The sequence below is a fragment of the Schistocerca piceifrons genome, chromosome 2 (assembly GCF_021461385.2).
Source record: "Schistocerca piceifrons isolate TAMUIC-IGC-003096 chromosome 2, iqSchPice1.1, whole genome shotgun sequence".
Lineage (NCBI taxonomy): Eukaryota > Metazoa > Arthropoda > Insecta > Orthoptera > Acrididae > Schistocerca > Schistocerca piceifrons.
In genome coordinates, this window is record NC_060139.1 from 297,761,544 (window position 1) to 297,780,812 (window position 19,269).

Genomic DNA, 19,269 nt, shown 5'->3' on the forward strand with positions numbered 1-19,269 from the left:
TTTGAAATTTAAAATAGGTATAAACGGAAAAACGATAATTATGTCACTGAAATTGCACTACCAGCAATTAAAATGTCACTGCCACAGGAGCCTTTTCATAATGAATCTAAAATATACTGGAGCTCCTCTGCGCATAATAACACTGAACAAGTGATCAGGATTCAACCCTTCAAATACACGAAGGATCCGACTTCTGCGTTATTAAATCTTGAAGACAAAACTTCAGAAATTCTCACAAGTGCAAAGTCTTGCGTCAAAACAACTCACCCACTATGCTGCGATAGCATAGTTTGTGTAGAACGAGATATACCGTTGTTCTGAGGATCGTCGCAGCTGAAAATGGTACTTTCACAGGCATTCAGTCTCTTCCTACACAATACTTCGTGCACAATAGTTGCGTCTAATAATTTCGCAATAACTTGTCGCTGCACATATGTTTCAGACATGCGGAGCAGTGTCCGAAAAACGTTAGTCCTCCAAAAGTTATACTTTACATCGAAACGATCATTTTTGCCATGCATTCATCTATGAGTCCTGCATCTATGCCAGCTCAGCTGGCACCGCCTCCTCTGAACGTACGTTTCCAGGCTCGTGAGTCACAATAGTTTTATCCGTTACCGAAAATGACTGAAAGCCTACGAGCTGTAACATACCAACCTAACTCATTACTGTCTTCCGTTACCTTCTGTAGAGTACTATTGAAATAAATAGTTCTTAAGCTGAAGAGTTCAGAACTCCAGGAAATATTTTACGGCTTTTGCGATACCTCGAACACACAGTGTCTAGGCGTCCAACTATCTTCTGTCAAGTGCTCCGTCTAACGTTAATTGAAATGCAAGGTAAGTAGTTTACATACGTCGCCTCATGGGAGGTGTCAAATTCATCTCTATGAATTTCATGAATTCCTTGTATTATAATTATTAAAGTAAGTACTTGTGGCTTTTAATGCAAGTAAGATGGAAGATAGAGCAGGAGACATTCATACATTACTATGTAACGTAGTTGCTGTGTTACATGCCGTCACCATCACAACAGACAGACAAGGGCCTTCTACCAGTACAAGAATAGTGGGCGCACTACGTCTTCCAAAAATTTGCCAATGTGCTGTAAGTGAGTAATCGTACCAGTAACAGTAATATTACAGACGCGTTTACAAATTTCGGCATAGGGGCGAAGTTCCCTACAGGCAACTTTTCTTCAACCTTCATTTACATAAATCTCAGGAAAAGTTTGCTAACACATTTGTGTACTAAATCATCTTCAAGATCTCCCTTTTCGTTCATGTACAGTTTTTGTTGCACAAGAGAAAACAACGCCTCAGAATCGAATGAAACCACTACATCAGTAACAAATGCTCACGTAACCTAGCATGCCAACTGCTGCAGATGTGTACTGTTCAGAAACTATACGGCAGATAGAACAGAGTACGGCTTATAACACTTCTGTCTGCTGTTGCTGTACCATAACCTTAAAGCTGGAAGCTGGTTGTGTAATAAAACTATTTTATTAAAGCAATTATGGTACAACGCAACAGAGCAGTGTTACCCTACGGGAGGAATTTTGTTATGTTAACCGTGTTGTACCTAACGGAGGTGGCTAATCGGAAAATGAAGGTCAGAATTACGTAAATATTCGAACAGTAACAAACAATATTTTTACCTAGCTATACTGTTTAAAGAATAAGGAAAACGGTCGCCAGCCTAACTGGGCAAGAGGAAGATTACCGTTCTCGTTTAAGAAAGTAACTATAACGGACAAACACAAACTAGACTTGGCCAAACGCGAGTGCAATGAACTCTGACACATACATATGTTTTAAGATTGAAGCTAACAGCTGGAGCAGCACAAACTATTTGCAAAAATGTAACAGATACCGAAACACACTATTACTTTCAGGGCTTGTTCAGACTGAATGGTCTTTATAACATTACTATTAACATTCACTGCAGGATCATTAATTGGACATAGGTTCAGTATTATTGTTCAAACATTTTCCTAGCTGGCATGAAATTATAAATGTAGTTCACTGCAAAATTATCAACTGGTCACAGGTTAAGTATCTCTCAACTAAATAGTATTCTGTTTAGAATGAAAGTTATGTGGAATTCATTAACAGGTTATTTTATACTGTCTTTTGAATAAAGAAATTATTGTTTTCATAAACAGTGGTAAAGGATAACCTGTGGATTTTATTACACTATTAGTATGCACTTTCAATACCCAAAAGAAACAAGTGCTTAGCAAGCATGAGTATATAACTTTCCATAAATGCAGTTCACGACTTTTACTACAGTGAGACACGATGTTGACAAATTAACAAGAAACTGACTCACCTTGTAAAATTTACTACAGGCAGCACTGTGATCATTAACAAAGCAAAACTTTATAAGCCTCAATTTTAAGAACTTTAATTTATATAAAAAAATTGTTTTTTATTACCACAGTCTGCTACTTTCAAGTAAATGATTAAATAGGTGACTTTGAAACTTCACAAAACTACATTTTCTGCCTCCCACAATTCCACTCAATCCACAGTAAATCTGAGTATTCCCTTCTTATCAAAGAGCAAACAACATTATGTAATGTTCTGAGGCTTTCATATTTTCCACAAACTAGGACACTCGGTAATCATAGTTTAAATGGAGAGGACCTGAAAGGTGTTGTGATAGGGAAAAATCAAGATAGGTGCATGAATTCAATTATTAGTTACCTTGTATTTGTGCACACTAACACATCCAATAAGCTGATCCTTCACTGTACATTATTATAGTACTCTTTTACAGTGATTGCACAATGTGGTGGCAACTGCATGTTGGTAGGTGGATTTGTAGGCAGAATTGCTGAACTCTGTCCCTTCTTGGTGGTGATAATGGATACCAATTCCAGAATCGTTCCAGCTATTAATCCATCCATCCGAGGCATTGGAAAATGACAGAAAAAGACTCTCTCTGGACCAGCACAATATGCAGTTTTAATGTGGCAGTGCACAGTTTGGTAGCTCGTCCCCGACTGACTCTTGGTTCCACCTTTCCTACCTAGGCCAACCACAATTTGCGCGCGCTGCACAGTTTGTAACACCATGGCTCTAGTAATCTATTGATTTATTTTGCTTTTCTTTCATTTAGTATTACATCGTTAAAAAAGCTACTGTAAATGTTTTTAATTGAATCGAAAACACAAAATTGTTTATTCCTTTCTTCGTTAAAACTTTGATGTCATGGTTTGGTTCTATGCAAAGTAGTCATTTAAATTCTTTGTCCCATTTGGAGGGAACAAAACTTACTATATATAAGTGTGATTTCTGTGTGAATAATTTTTTGTAGAAATGTCGATATGTGCAAATGTTCTGTTTTATTGAATGAATTTGGTTGCTGTTATGTAAACTGCTGATCCTCACTTAGGGTCCTTAGTTAGTTTGTATGTAAAAGGTGTAGTGGTTCCCCTCGGGAACGGAACTGAGTAGCGCGCGCAAATTATGGTTGGCCTAGGTGGAAAAGGTGGAACAAGAGTCAGTCGGGGACGAGCTACGAGTCGGGGACGAGCTACGAAACTGTGCATTGCCATGTAAAAGATGCATATTGTGCTGGTTCCGAGAGAGGCTTTTTCTGCTACTTTCCAATGCCTCGGATGGATGGATTAATAGCTGGAACGATTCTGGAATTGGTATTCATCCTCGTCACCAAGAAGGGCCAAAGTCCAGCAATTCAGTCTGCAAATCCACCTACCAACATGCAGTTGCCACCACATTGCGCAATCACTGTATCGGAATGCTATAATAACGTACAGTGAAGGATCAGCTCATTGGATGTTTTAGTGTGCACAAATATAAGGTAACTTATAACTGGATTTATGTACCTAACTTGATTTTTTTCCTTATCATAACACCTCTCAGGTTCCTCTCCGTTTGAACTAAAGTGATAACCGAGTGTCCCTACTGAAAGAACATTAAAGACCAATGTTTTTGTTAATTAATGCCTCTTGAACATAGTAAAAAGAAAGTTAAAGCTAATGATGCTTGCTGAAAATAATTTTCCTAGTAAAACTGCTTATTAATGTGTTGTTGCCAACTTCAAATTAAAAGTTCTTAAGACTGAGGCTTATAAAGTTTTGCTTAGTAAATGATCACATTACTGCCTGTTGTAAATCGCAGAAGGTGAGTCAGTATCTTACATATATGTTAATTTTCTCTCTCAGTGTAGTAAAAGTGGAAAATTGCAGTTGTGAAATGTTATGTACTCATGTTTGCTAAGTATTTGCTCTCTTGTGTATTGGAAGTGCATATTAATAATATAACAGTATCCACAGTTTGTCTATTGTGTCAATGCTAGGTAACAAGTAATGGAAAGACCACTAATTATGAAAACCATAATTTCTTTATTCAAATGATAGTGAGAAGCAACCTGTTAGTGGATTCCAATTAACTTTCATTTTAAATAGTAAAGTATTTAACTGAGAGAGACTTAACCTATATCCAATTAATGATTCTGCAGTGAATAGTAATAATAACGTTATAAAGACCATTCAGTTTGTATAAGCCCTGAAAGTAATAGTGTGTTTCGGTATCTGTTATAATTTTGCAAATAGTTTGTGCTGCTCTAACTGTTAGTTTCAATCTTACCGTAAACATATGTATGTGTCAGAGTTCACTGCACTCCCGCGTGACAAAGTATAGGTTGTGTTTATCCATTAAAGTTACTAATAACTATTTTCTTGAACGAGAATGTTAATCATTCTCTTGCCCAGTTAGGCTGGCGACCGTTTTCTTTATCATTTAAATAGTGCAGATAGGCAAAATTTTGTTTGTTACTGTTCAAATATTTACGTAATTCTGACTTTCATTTCCGATAAGCCACCTCCGTTAGGTACAACACGGTCAACATAACAAAATTCCTCTCAGAGGGTAACACTGCTTTGTTACTTTATACCATAATTGCTTTAACAGGATAGTTTTATTTCACGACCTGCCTACAACTTTAAGGTTATGGTACAGCAGTAGCAGACGGTAGTGTTATAAGTTCCGTTCCCAAGGGGAACCACACTATCTCTTACACGCAAGATAAGTAAGAATTCTAAGTGAAGGTCAGCAGTTTACATGACAGCAAACAAATATTTCAAATATAACAGAACCTTTGCACATATCGACATTTCTATTAAAATTATTTAAACAAAATTACACTTGTGTACAGTAAGTTTTGTTCCCTACAAATGGGACAAAGAATTTAATGACAGATATATTACACTGCATAGAATCAAACTGGGACATCAAAGTTTTAACAAAGGAAGGAGTATACAGTTTAGTGTTATCGATTCAATCAAACAAGATTTACAGAAGCTCAACGATGTAACATTAAATAAAACAAAAACAAAATAAATCAGTAGAGCCTTAGATCTATGGTGTTACAGGCTGGATAAGACCGTATAAACGTTGTCTGAAAGCATCGTAGCCCATACAAGGACGAAAATTGGAAAATCGTAGCAGAAAAAAAAAATTGACGTTTGGAAGTTGCTTAAGAACAAATTTCGCAGTATAGGGTTAAGATTAAGCAGTAATGTTCACTAAAAACCTAACAAAAATAAATCAGTGGCCTGCAACGAAATAAATTTACCTATAACCGTCAACTGATAAAATGGTTTTTGGCTCCTTTGGCACACATCGAAGGCCTTGTTCTGTCTGGTGTGAAGCAAAATCTCCTGTATGCTGGAGTCAAACACTGCCACATACTGCCTTGAGATGTTCATGGGGATCCGTTGTCGGTCGGAAGTTAGCGTGCCACAGCCACTTTACGTCACGACATTACGGGATCGTTCGTTTTCTATTGTTCTGACGTCGCTAGAGTGCGTACCATCTGCAGCTTCGTTCCTTAGACTCAGTTTTTGACTGTTAGGATTCTCAATTCTACATATAAAAACTTTTAGTAACAATGCGAAACATCTTTCTTTTGCCTTTCTAAAGTAACTGATACAATAGGCACTTAAGGTAACTGCCTGACCTATCTAGTTCGAACTTCGTCACAACCACTACGAAAATCATGTTCATTGATCTGACAAAACTCTTCGGTATTTCAAAAACATTGCGTAAACCTATAAAATGAACCTAGTGATTTTTATACTACTGATTGCCGATGGTGTAAATTGTTTTTGGTAGAGCAAATCTAATACTTCTGCCTCTTTTATCTTTATAAAAGAGCTAACAAAACTACTGATAACAGTTTTTCAGCTATAAAGCAGGCCCACTGAATCTGATAAAGCTCTCTCTTTCTGGAACGAGACACATGAACCCCATTTGTTATCAGTAACTTGGACCTGCTTCACTATAAATTTAGCTTAATTGTAAATGTAGCTTAATTAAAACTGCGCCCAAGGTACAGCAATAATACGTACTTTTTCCCAGCAAGATATGTCACACCTTACGCTTCGATAAATACACTGCTGTAGATTGACACAACACTGGGAAGAATATCACTTAACTAGACAATAGTTATTACCCATAGGTATGATATTATAGCGACGTTGAGTGCGTTGCGTATCTCTGCAATAGCAATAGTTAGATCGAAGTATATATATATATATATATATATATATATATATATATATATATATATATATATATAATTCATTCTGTGGGCATGCATTACTTTAGAACTGAAAATCCCTGTTACCAGTAGCATTGTAAGCTCCTCTAGTCTTTTATAAAGAGAAAAGAGGCAGAAGTATTAAATTTGCTCCACCACAATCAATTTACATCGTCGGCGATCACTCGGATAAAAATCACTACGTTCGTTGTAGGGGTTTAGTCAATGCTTATGAAATACCGAAGAGCTTTGCCAGATTAGTAAATATGAATCTTGTACTGATAGTGACGAAGTTACTAGATACATCAGGCAGTTAACTAAAGTGCCTATTGTATCAGTTACACTGGAAAGCCAAAAAAAAAAAAGATATTTCGCAATGTTACTAAAAGTTTTCCTTTGTAGCATTGAGAATCCTAACAGATGAAAACTGAGTATAAGCAACTGAGTGTATATATATATATATATATATATATATATATATATATATATATATAGGGGTGGCTGCGTATGGAACAATGTAGATGACTAACTTAGTTAATTAGTTACATGTTTCATAGGTCCTCTGAACGATCAGTTTACAAAATATGCATACATGATGAACGTTAACATAAGTGAACACGACTATTTTTAGTCCTACACATGCAAATACGATTTTTTTCTCTTTACTGGCTACCATTTTTTAATCAGAAACTGGTTAGTGGAGTAGGAGAAGCTCTCCAGGACAATGACTTTAAATTAGATTTAGAACTTGCTTCGCTGCCTGCCTGACATTTTACTTTATTGGGCAAAGGTCAATAACTTTTTGTTGCTGCATTTAGACTCCTCTCTGAGCCAATGACAGTTTTAACATTGAGTAATAAGGGTCATTCATCCCTCTAGTGTTGTAGGTAGGGAAATCACTGTTCTTCTCAAATTGTGAGGTATGGGAATCACTAATCCCCTCAAATTGTGATGGATTATTTATTACGAATTTCATTTGCGAGTACATGTATTGTGACAGTGCAGTTAAAATGGATAGATTCTTGAAGAGGTAATTATTTGACGTCTGTGGGCGAAAGCTACATATTACTCTTATTTCTTCCTTTTGAGCAATCGATACTTTCTTTCTAAGGGATGAATTACCTCATAAAATTATTTGGTAAGACATTCTTGAGTGGAAATATGCATAAATGTCAGAAAGCCGATACGTTTTTTCCAAGATTAGCAATTATACGAAGAGCAAAAGAAGCTGAACTTAACTGTTTGAGAAGTTCAGCAATATGCTTCTTCCAGTTCAAGTTTTTGTCAATATGTGCACTGAAACAATTGGAACATTCTACCCTACTTACTGATTCCTGCTCATGAGGTACGTCAGTTGTTGATATGACTCTGTTTGTTGTACCAAAATGAATGTAGTGCTTTTTTCTCAAAATTTAGAGAGAGTCCGTTTTCAGAGAAGCACTTAATAATCCTATGCAAAATATCTGTTAACAATTCCTCCGTTGCTGCCCCTCTAGAGAGATTTATTAGAACACTAGTATATTTCACTGAAAGAGCCAATGAATGTTAAGTGAAATGTCTTTCACGTAATACAAGACATATGTGTGGTCTCAGAATTTAACCCTGTGGGACGCCATCTCCGATCTTTTTTTCCCCCAGTCACTAAATTTTTTTTCTGATTTTCCGACATCATCTGAATTATTCAGTACAACTTTTCCATTCTGTTTCACAAGTTTGATTCAAATGAGCTATATTTAAAGCCACCAGTTTCACAAACTTGAGTGTTTCTTTGGGAGTATGATCATCCATAGAACAAACACTTTGGCAAAATCACAAAGAATACCAACTGGCGATATGCTATTATTTTAGGCTTGTACAATTTGATGAGTGAATGTACAAATACCATTCTCAGTTAAGTGACTTTCCTGGAATCCAAACTATGCATGTGAAGTAAATGGTTTGCACTTAGAGTGCAATATTGTTTATCTGACCTTGTTACATTACTAAACGTGGACTCGTTACGTTAGTACTGCGAACGGTTCAGAGCAAGGGGAACCTGCAGCCGTTATTTTTCCTGAGGACATGCAGTTCTAATGTTACACTACAAGATGATAACATCATCTCTGGTAAAATATGATGGAAGCTAAATAGCTCCCCATTCGGATCTCCATTGGTAACTAACGAAGTGCTTTGAAAGAAGGCTGTAGGCGTATCTGTGAAAGAGACCCGAGGTCACCAGAATGTTTCAGACAGGTTAAATAATCATTAGAAAGTAGTATAGAGAACAGGTTAAAACCCACAAAACATTTTCGTGCCATATGCGCTGGGGGCCATATTTTGTCGGTTATGAACTATAGTTCGTGATCTAGTGGCCTTTTAAAAATAGGCGGAGAAAACTGTTTTGTTCTACGCCGAGGATGGTTTTCTCTAAGCGTTTCTCGAACATAAAGAAGAGAACTTAACGGTATACTTCCCAGTGGAAACTTTAAGTGTTTAATGTCAACATAGAGAGAAAAGCCTTACTTTGTTACCAAACGGCGTCAAGGCCATAAAAGGAAATTAGCTTTGTTTCGATTTAAGTGAAATGAGTACTATTATCAGCAATTGGCGCATTTACACAATATAATTCGGTTTTTCTCATGGAAGATGAAACCCACGTCATGGAAGGCGAATAACGGCAAGCTGTAAGGGGTGAATGTGTAAAACAACCAAAACAACAATGGTGGTTAGAGTCGCTGTTCCTGAAACGCGGCGTCCCGAGTTCATTCTCCGTTCGACGACTGGGTGTTTGTATTGTCTTAATCATTTCATTTCATCTTTATCACAAAGACGCGCAATTCGCCGAAGAACCGTCGTACAGAAATACCTGAATGAGATAAGCGAATAACCCCAGAGGAGATATTCTGGACAGTAATGCCATAGTATTGTTTTATATTTGCAGATTAAAACTGAAGAAATGGCAAGACGGTGCGAATTTTCGTATGTGAGACCACGATAAAATCAAACCCCCACTGAACATGGGTATTTTCATAGAGAGCATTAGGCATTGTTTGAGTGAAACAGAAGTAAGGAATTTTGGTATTCGATTTTGAAAGCAGTCTTCAGTGGCAAACTTTGTGACTGCTCCTCTGCAAGTGTTGTAGTTTTGGTTTTAGAGTTGGTATTCTCCTTCCTGTCATTCGAATTGTGGTGTTCGTAGCGCTAACACTATGATCATTTGTTTACCTGTCATTTCGTTATGTTTCAAAACATAGCTTGAAGTAAAGGACTGTCCACATTCCCAGTCCTGTGCTAATGAGAGGAACAGCTTTGAACTCAGAACAACGACACTGGTAGACGAGAGTCCATAAATGTTGCCATGGACGATACCTGTTAATACACTCTAAGACAAGAGAAAAGGAAAACACCACAACGGAATTCTCTGAACGGGAAGGGAATCGGTAGACGTGATGTACACTGTGATGTACACTTGGGGACTGAAAAATGGTTACAATTTCATTAAAAATTGTGTGATTTAGTCAAGAGAAAGAGCTTCACAAAATGAGCAAGTCAATAACGTGCTGGTCCGCCTCCAACCCACATGCAAGCAGTTACTCAGCTTGGAATTGATTGATAGTTGTTGGATATACTCCTGAGGAAAATTCTGTCCAGTTGGTGCGTTAGATTGTCAAAATCCCGAGATCATTGGATAATCCTGCCGATACTGCTCCAAACATTCTCAGCTGTGGAGAGATGCGGCAAACTTTCTGGTGAAGGTAGGGTTTGGCAAGCACGAAGACAAGCAGCAGATGCTCTCGTTGTGTGTGGGAGGGCATTATCTTGCTTAAATATAAGCCCAGAATGGCTTGCCACGAAGGGTAACAAAATGGGGTGTAGAATATCGTCGACGTATCGCTGTGCTGTAAGGGTGCCACGGATGACAACCTAAGGCGACCTACTATAAAACTAAATCGTACCCCAGACCATCACTTCTGCTTGTCAAGCAGTATGGCAGCCGACAGTAAAGTTACTACCCCATCCCTGTTGGGTACATCAGGTCGTCGTGGCCTGGAAACCCATTCACTGCAGTAGAATTGTCTTTAGTGAGGAGTGACATGTCGAACTGATGCCCGAGCACACAGGGAACAGCCTGACTGTCACACGCAATTCGTTCCCGGCAGCCAAGAGTGCCATATCATTTTGTAGCAGGACCCCTTTGGTTGTCATCCGCTGCACCCGTACAGTATTGCTGTCTGTCGACGATATTCTACGCCCCGTTTTGTTCCCCTTCATCTCAAGCGATTCTGAGCTTACATTTTAAGCCGGCCGAAGTGGCCGTGCGGTTCTAGGCGCTGCAGTCTGGAACCGCGCAACCGCTACGGTCGCAGGTTCGAATCCTGCCTCGGGCATGGATGTGTGTGATGTCCGTAGGTTAGTTAGGTTTAACTAGTTCTAAGTTCTAGGGGACTAATGACCTCAGAAGTTGAGTCCCATAGTGCTCAGAGCCATTTGAACCATTTTTGAACTTACATTTTAGCGAAATACCGTCCACCTGCGCAAGGCAGGAGTTTCTGCTGCTTGTGGTCGTGCTTGTCAAACCCTACCTTGGACAGATGAGTCGCTGGATCAGTCCTCCTTGAAGAACATTTGGACCATTAATGGGAGGGTCGTCCCACAAGCTCAGAATTTTGAGGACTTAACGAGATAATTGGCAGAACTTGGCAAATTATTCGTAGAGACGACATCCAAAAACTCTATCAATCAATTTCAAGCCGTATAACTGCTTGAGTAAGGACCAAAAATTGTCCAGTGAGTTACTCATTTGTTAAATTTGTCTTGAAAGAATCTTCCAATTTTTGCCGAAACTGAATTCATTTGTTCGTCTTTACAGACACACCACATTTACCGATTTCTGTTCCATTCGGGTAAGTCCTCCGTTGTGCGTCGTGCTTTTTTTTCTCGGTATGTATATAAAGTTAAAACCCTTGTGGCACGATAAAGGACGCTCTATTTAATTGTATAAAGAGGTACCTAGCGTCGAAATTATGCACAAAATATTACACGAAACTGATGACCACAGAAAGACAAAAGTTATAGAAGAAAGGAATGCAGTACAATCGAGGGGACTGCGGTCACGCTTCCCACGGGTCTAGTCCGGCCTGCCTCCAGACGCGCCGTGAACGCGTCCGATGAGTCAGTCGTCGCCGCGGCTCTGCTGAGGTTCGCCGTATCGCAGAAGACCCAGTGTCCTCGCCTCGTGACCCCGTCAGCCGGCGTCTTCATCCTTTCCTCATAGAGAATCACTCACCACGGCATCTCTCCAACGAACTCAGATACTGCGGCTAAATAATTAGGTTACTTTTCTTCTACTAAATGGTTCAAATGGCTCTGAGCACTATGGGACATAACACCTATCGTCATCAGTCCCCTAGGACTTAGATCTACTTAAACCTAACTAACCTAAGGACATCACACAACACCCAGTGATCACGAGGCAGAGAAAATCCCTGACCCCGCCCTGAATCGAACCCAGGAACCCGGGCGTGGGAAGCGAGAACGCTACCGCACGACCACGAGCTGCGGACTTCTACTAAATGAGCTCAGTGCGGGGGGGGGGGGGGGGGGGGAGGGGGGGAACAACGACACAAAGCACTATATATATATTTTAGATGCTATATTTACTACGTCTGTATTATTTCACATTACCGTATTTCATCACATGCATTCTGTTAAGTCGATTACTTTCAGAAAATTTAATTTATTTGACACAAATCTTGTGTGCTAAGGCTATTTTACGCATTTTACATGAAAATGCATCCAGGAGTTGCAAAGTTCAGCTATCAGTAGTACTAAATGTAAAGCTTTTACCGCAAAATTACAAAAGTTTTCAACTCTACAAATACGATTTTATGCAAAGAATGCTTCAACTTGTAACACGTTCATTTAAGCTGCAAGTTTGGTAGGATTGGAAAGTGACAATGACACGGCTCCTCGTTTTGGAAAATAACGGTTATACAGACACAAACGAAATGGGAAGTTACTTATTAAACATATTTAGCCAAAGAATAGAAGATGTAGAAAATATAAAAATGGTAAATGGTAATAAAATATACACTGCAACAAGACTACTTTTAAATTTATCCATGTTATACGGAATGTTTTGAGGACGGTGAGTGTATCGTACATTTACAAAATAATTTCTACTGTTCAGTCACTTTTTATGAATAAGTTAGTAGAACGATGCTCTTTCGCAACATTTGCTATCATTAGGTGCTTACAATTACACATTCATCATATCGATCTAAAATGTGATTAGCTTTATTTGCTGTATGTGCTTGTACAGAAATATATATTTATTTTAGTGCATACATTACGTGATTTGCAATTTTACCTCGTATAATTATTGTAATTACTTACATTTTTGCTTGAAATTTAGTTGCGTGGCACACAGAGCACAAATATATAACAACTTAACAATTTTAGTATTTATACATTATAGAGTACAGCAATCAGTCGTCCTTTTTTATGTTTTATTACGCAACTACAGATTTCGGCCATTCGGTAGCCATTCTCAATGCACTATTTTCTATTCTCAATGCATATAAGTCCCTGTTTTCTATTCTCAATGCACGTAAGTCCCTGTTGTTCGGGCGTCAGTCACAGTTCTTTGAATACTCAAAGAATTGTGACTGACGCCTGAACAATAGGGACTTACGTGCTTAGAGAATAGAAAATAGTGCATTCAGAATGGCTAGCTACTAGCCGAAATCTGTAATTGCGTAATAAAATCTGAAAAAATTCATCGGATTTCTGCACTATATATGCCACATAAGAGTCACGGAGTGCACCCACTTTCCGAATGGAAGGTAACCTGAGTTTTAGTAGTCAGATGTTTACTTATTAAACATTCTTAACTGCAAAGCAAACCTAATTTCAATTGATAGGACATTAATATATAATGAAGATGGAAAACACTCTGTTTAAAAGTATTTACGCCTAATTTGGTTCGGAAACGCGAGCACCAGAACCGTATTATTGTCTATATATTTTTAATAAATAGCAGCAGCGGTCGTAAATATTAATTTCTTCAAAAACTTCTCTAATATCGAATGTTTATTTTAATGAAAAACTTTGGCTTTAACAAAAAAGAAACTTTTTACCATCTAATCAGATTACATAATATTTGCCATAGACAAATACATCTTTATAGGAAAGCTTCCATGTTGACTGTATATTAACGTCTTGGCAATTGACAGTACCTTTTCTTTGCAGCTAAGAATGTTTAGAATGGTGTATAGAGAATGGCGTAACGGGAATGGTGTAGACTACCAAAAACCTGGGATAGTGAAGCTGTGATGTGTTTGTTACTGTGCTCTGACTGCCAGACAACGAAATCTCCACAAAAATGTAGGTAAAGACACTAATGTACGCCAAAAAATAAATGTATCTTTCTATACAGGGTGTATTATGATACATCACCTCAATGGTACATGCAGCAAATGAACCTAGTCACACTTCCAAAGTACGTGTAACTGTACTGCATGTTATGATGACAGCGTGCTTCTAAAACGCATCATGCTAAAGAAATATTAGTAAAAGTAACTTGATAAGAAGAAATTATTTCATAAGCCTTTTGTTAACTTAAAGGACAGAATATCAAGCAAACGGATACAGGAACCTAAGAGCATATGTCAATGTAAAGGTAACTATCCAGAAAATATGTAAGAACGTACAATGATTGTACTTCCTTTGTGAAAGTGATGCCAGATGCTCTAGATAAGTACATTCCTAGCGTGGAGAAAGAAAAGACCCTAGGAAATGATGGAGTTCCAACAGAAATCACAAGACAGTAACAAACACTAGAGGAGGCATGTGCAGAATTTCACTGATGTATAACACTTTCCAAATACTGTGACAACGTTGTAACTGATTTACTTCACAAGATAGGAGGCAGTCAGCACATAAACAATTATTCACTTATCAGTTATCTCTCCCTTATGTGCAGGACATATTATAATCAACATGCAGAAGGAGAAGAAGAACACTGTTTTTTCTTTTTTTTTTTAAAAAAAAGGCCAAAAATCAAGCTGACTTTAGTAGGGGATACAGGGTGATGGAACACTGGCAAGTCGCTGATGTAACTTTGGAACACAGGAGTGAAACGAGTTTCTGGCTTTCACAAATTTTTACGAATGCATTAGACTTCGTTTCAGCAGAACCTGTACTGAGTGCCCTTGAGAAGAAGGAATTGATTCAGCCTGTTGTGGTTTACTAGGGAGTATACGACGCCACAGTTTGTATAGCGTTTAATCAGAACAATGAGAAACGCAGATGTAGTGAGAACTGGCAGGGAAGGAGCAATCCATATAATCCGAAATGTTCTCAGCAGCCCCAGTGGACCCTGTCAGGTCATTACAATGAAAAAAACGACAAGTAAGTGATGCGTGTCGAAGGAACGTACCTACCCAACCCTCATTTTGCTGCAGACTTCCTAGGCTTGCTCATTGCCTCTAGTGCAACTGACCGTCATCAATAAATGGAAACGCTTTTAGAGTGAATCTGAATGGTGATCTGAAAACCAAATTCAATTTGTAGGAGATAATGAATACATCCAAATGAGAAACTGTGTTAATTAACAGTGATGTCACGGAGAAACTTGATATACATTGTGTAATTTACGCATAGCCGCTTCTCAGTTGTGGCAGTGACACACAGCCTTTTCATGTGAAAATCATGAAAAACCGATGTTAAATTGAGGATCATATATCCAAGGTCATGGAACGTGTCAGTACATCAAATTACAGCATAAAAGTAATGGCAAATAAAAATAAAATGTTTATGGACCCAAGGAAATGAAGTCATCTTTCGAAGTAAATGCAGTGAACAACGTAACATAAGAATAGAATAGAAGGAGGCCGGCCGGAGTGGCCGTGCGGGTCTAGGCGTTACAGTCTGGAACCGAGCGTCCGCTACGGTCGCAGGTTCGAATCCTGCCTCGTACATTGATGTGTGTGACGTCCTTATGTTAGTTAGGTTTAATTAGTTCTAAGTTCTAGGCAACTGATGACCTCAGAAGTTAAGTCGCATAGTGCTCAGAGCCATTTTTTTGAACAGAAGGAGCGAACCACGAGAAAACTCTTCAGTTTCGACTTGAAAGGGCGTGAATTACTGCTAATATTTTTGAATTCTTGTGGTAGCTTATTGAAAATGGATGCAGCAGTATACTCCATACCTTTCTGCACAAGAGTTAGGTAAGTCCGATCCAAATGTGGATTGGTTTTCTGCCGAGTACTATTTGAGTGAAAGCTGCTTATTCTTGGGAATAAGCTGATATTGTTAATAAGAAACGACAGTACAAAATATGTATTTTGAGAGGCCAATGTCAAAATACCTAGACTAGTGAACACGGGTCGACAAGAGGGCCACTAACAGACACAACGTACTGCTTCAGCCGCCTGTTTCTGAGCTAAACATATCGTTTTAGAATGGGAAGAAATAGCCCAAATTATAATACCATATGACATAAGAGAAATAAAAGAAGCACAATAGACTAATTTTCGTGTCGAACGATGACTTACTTCAGATACCGTTCAAATACAGCATCACGAGTTTGAGCAAGATCCCGAACGGGGGCTTTCCATGACAGTTTACTATCTATCTGAACACCTAGATATTTGAACTGCTCAGTTTCACTAATCATGTTTCCCGTATGTGAAAGTAAAACCTCGAGTTTTGTGGAATTGTGTGTTAGAAACTGTAAAAACTTAGTCTTACTGTGATGAAGTTCATTTTCTACAAGCCGTGAATTTATGTCATGAACTGAACTTTAGGATTTCAGTCTTTCCTGGCGTATTCCACTGATGAATTCTTCTCGGCTTATCAACTGAGTGGTGGCGTTGCAACGTCGCCAGAAGATGATGGGTATGAAAATCATTGAAACGTTGCGACAAGACGCCCCACCACTCGGCTTATAACCCGAGAAGAATTCATCAATGAACTGCACTATTTGAAACCGAGCCAATGTTGCACACAACTTCCTTTACTACCAAGCTTGTGTCATCAACAAACAGAATTATTTTCTAGTTACCCATAATACTAGAGGGCATAGAATTTATATAAATAAGGAACATGGGTGGCCCCAACACCGATCCCTGGGACAGCCCTCTTCCTTCTACCGTAGCATACTCAGACGCCACATCAGAACCATTTTCAACACTGTGAATAATGACCTTTTGCTATCTGTTGTTAAAGTAAGAGGTGATTCAACTGTAAGCTACTCCCTGTATTCTGTAATGGTCCAACTTCTGGAGCAATATTTTGTGGTCAGCACAATCAAATGCCTTAGTTACATCAAAAAATATGCCTAGGTTATTCAGGCAGCAATGGAGTGATTGAGGTAGGGAAGCACAGGAACCAAGAAAATGCGTCCGAGAACAGGCTTGAGTGGAAAATGAAACTGCGACTGAACCGAGGATGTAATGCACATGGGACTAACACGTAGCAGTGTGAACACGTCGAGATAATCAAAGGAAAATAAGAGAAAAATTGAGCGCAGTATTATAAAAAGACAATAGAAAGTATGTTATTGTTATGGCTTTAGGGCACAAAGCTGCTACGGTCATTAGAAAGTATGTGAAGATCATGTTGATAATATGGTACTGCCGAAAAAATTGACAGAGTAATGAAAGGCCTAAGTGGAAAATATGTCATGGAGTGGATGACACTCACTCACACTTATTTCAGTCACTGGGAGACCCATCCATGACATAATTATTCCACTTAGTTTACAAGATACTATACGACAGAAGTGAAATACTCTCAGCCTTCAGGAAGAATGACATACCTCAGATTCCAAATAAGGCAGGTCTTGATACACGTAAGTACTACCGAACTATCAGTTTTAATAGGGCATGTTTGCAAGGCACTGACACTACTAGTTACAGAAGATTCTAAAATTGATAGAAGCCGTCTTGAAAGAAGATCAGTTCATGATCTCGAGAAACGTAGAAACAAGGGAGGCAATACTGACCTCAGGACGTCTCCTGAAAGATAGATTGAAGAAAGGCAAAGCAACAGTTACTGCTTCTAAACATTTAGAGTAAGCTTTCCACGACGTTCAGTGAAGTAGCAAGGATAAAATACACTGAGCGAAATTCTGATTGAAGTTTGTACAGAAACCAGAGTGCAAATATATGGGGTTATATTACGGGTTTGAGACCTAACCCTGATGTTGTTCACTCAGTATGTTGAGCAAGCTAAGAAGGATACCAAGGAGAGATTTGGAATTGGGATTAAAGTCCTAGGAGGATACTAAAATTCCTGAAGTTTATCGATGACGTTGAAATTCTGTCAGAGACAGCGAAGTACTCGAAAGTGCCGTTAAATTCAATGGATAGTGTCTCGAAATAAGATATAAGAAAAGCATCAACGTAAGTAAAACGAAGGTAATGGATTGTAGCTGAATTAAATCAGTTGATGCTGAGGTAATTAGATGAGGAAAACAAAGACGAACGTTGTTGATTAGTTTTACTACTGTGGTAGCAAACTAACCGATGGTTGATGAAATAGTCGAGACATGAAATACCCAATGGAAATAGCAAGGAAACATTTCTGAAATGAGCAGTTCGTTAACATGAAATATCAGTTTCAGTGTTGGAAAGGCTGCTGTGAATGTATTTGTTTGTCGTGTATTCCAGCGCGGAAGTGAATCGTGGATGATAAACATTTCAGAACAGAAGAGAATGGGAGATTTTGGAAAATGATAGCATAGAAGAATGCGGAAGACTTAATGGGTAGATCGAGTAAATAATGAGGAAAGAGTAGAATTTATCAGAGAAAAGGGAAAATTATGGTGCAACTCGACAAAAAGAAGGGGTTCGGTTCATAAGACATGTCCTTAAGCATCAAGAAGTAGTTGGTTTGGTGAGTTAAGGAAGTGAGGGTGGGGGATAAAGTAGCAGAGAATACAGTAATCAGATCCAAATAGATGTAGCTTGCGGCAGATGGAGAGGCTAGTGCGAGATGGACTACCCTTGAGAGCTACATCCAACCAGTCTTCGGACTGAGGACCTCAAGAAGGACTATCAAAGGAAATTCTATGAGGATTCGAAGATAAAGGTACTGGTAGATGGTGCGGAATTCGTGCAAGGTGGTCATGTGAACCTTCACAGTAGACGTCAGTAAAAGCAGTTAAGTGGTTTGTAGGCGCCATATTTTTTATATGTTCACCACAGTAAGAGTGGTAATAAATTAGAACAAATGTATTTTCTGGTTTGGTCGCGTCTCTGACTACAGCTTGAGTGAAGCTGTTCGATTGCTACTTGAATCAGTCTGGACTCTCCAACATGTCCACAAGGAATGGTGTGCCACTTGAAGTCATATAACGTGATTTGTGGACACTGGTCATAAATATATCCTAAGAGTCAAAAATGGTTCAAATGGCTCTTAGCACTATGGGACTTAACATTTGAGGTCATCAGTCCCCTAGACTTAGAACGTCTTCAGCCTAACTAACCTAAGGACATGACACACATCCATGCCCGAGGCAGGATTCGAACCTGCGACCGTAGCAGTAGCGCGGTTCCGGACTGGAGCACCTAGAACCGCTAGGCCACAGCGGCCGGCCCTAAGCGTCAGTGTTTGAAGAAAAGTGCCCACCTCGTCAATGAGAGTCGATTTCAAAATCAGCAGGAATTGCTACCCTCACCGAATACACGCACATGTCAATACTGAGAAGGGA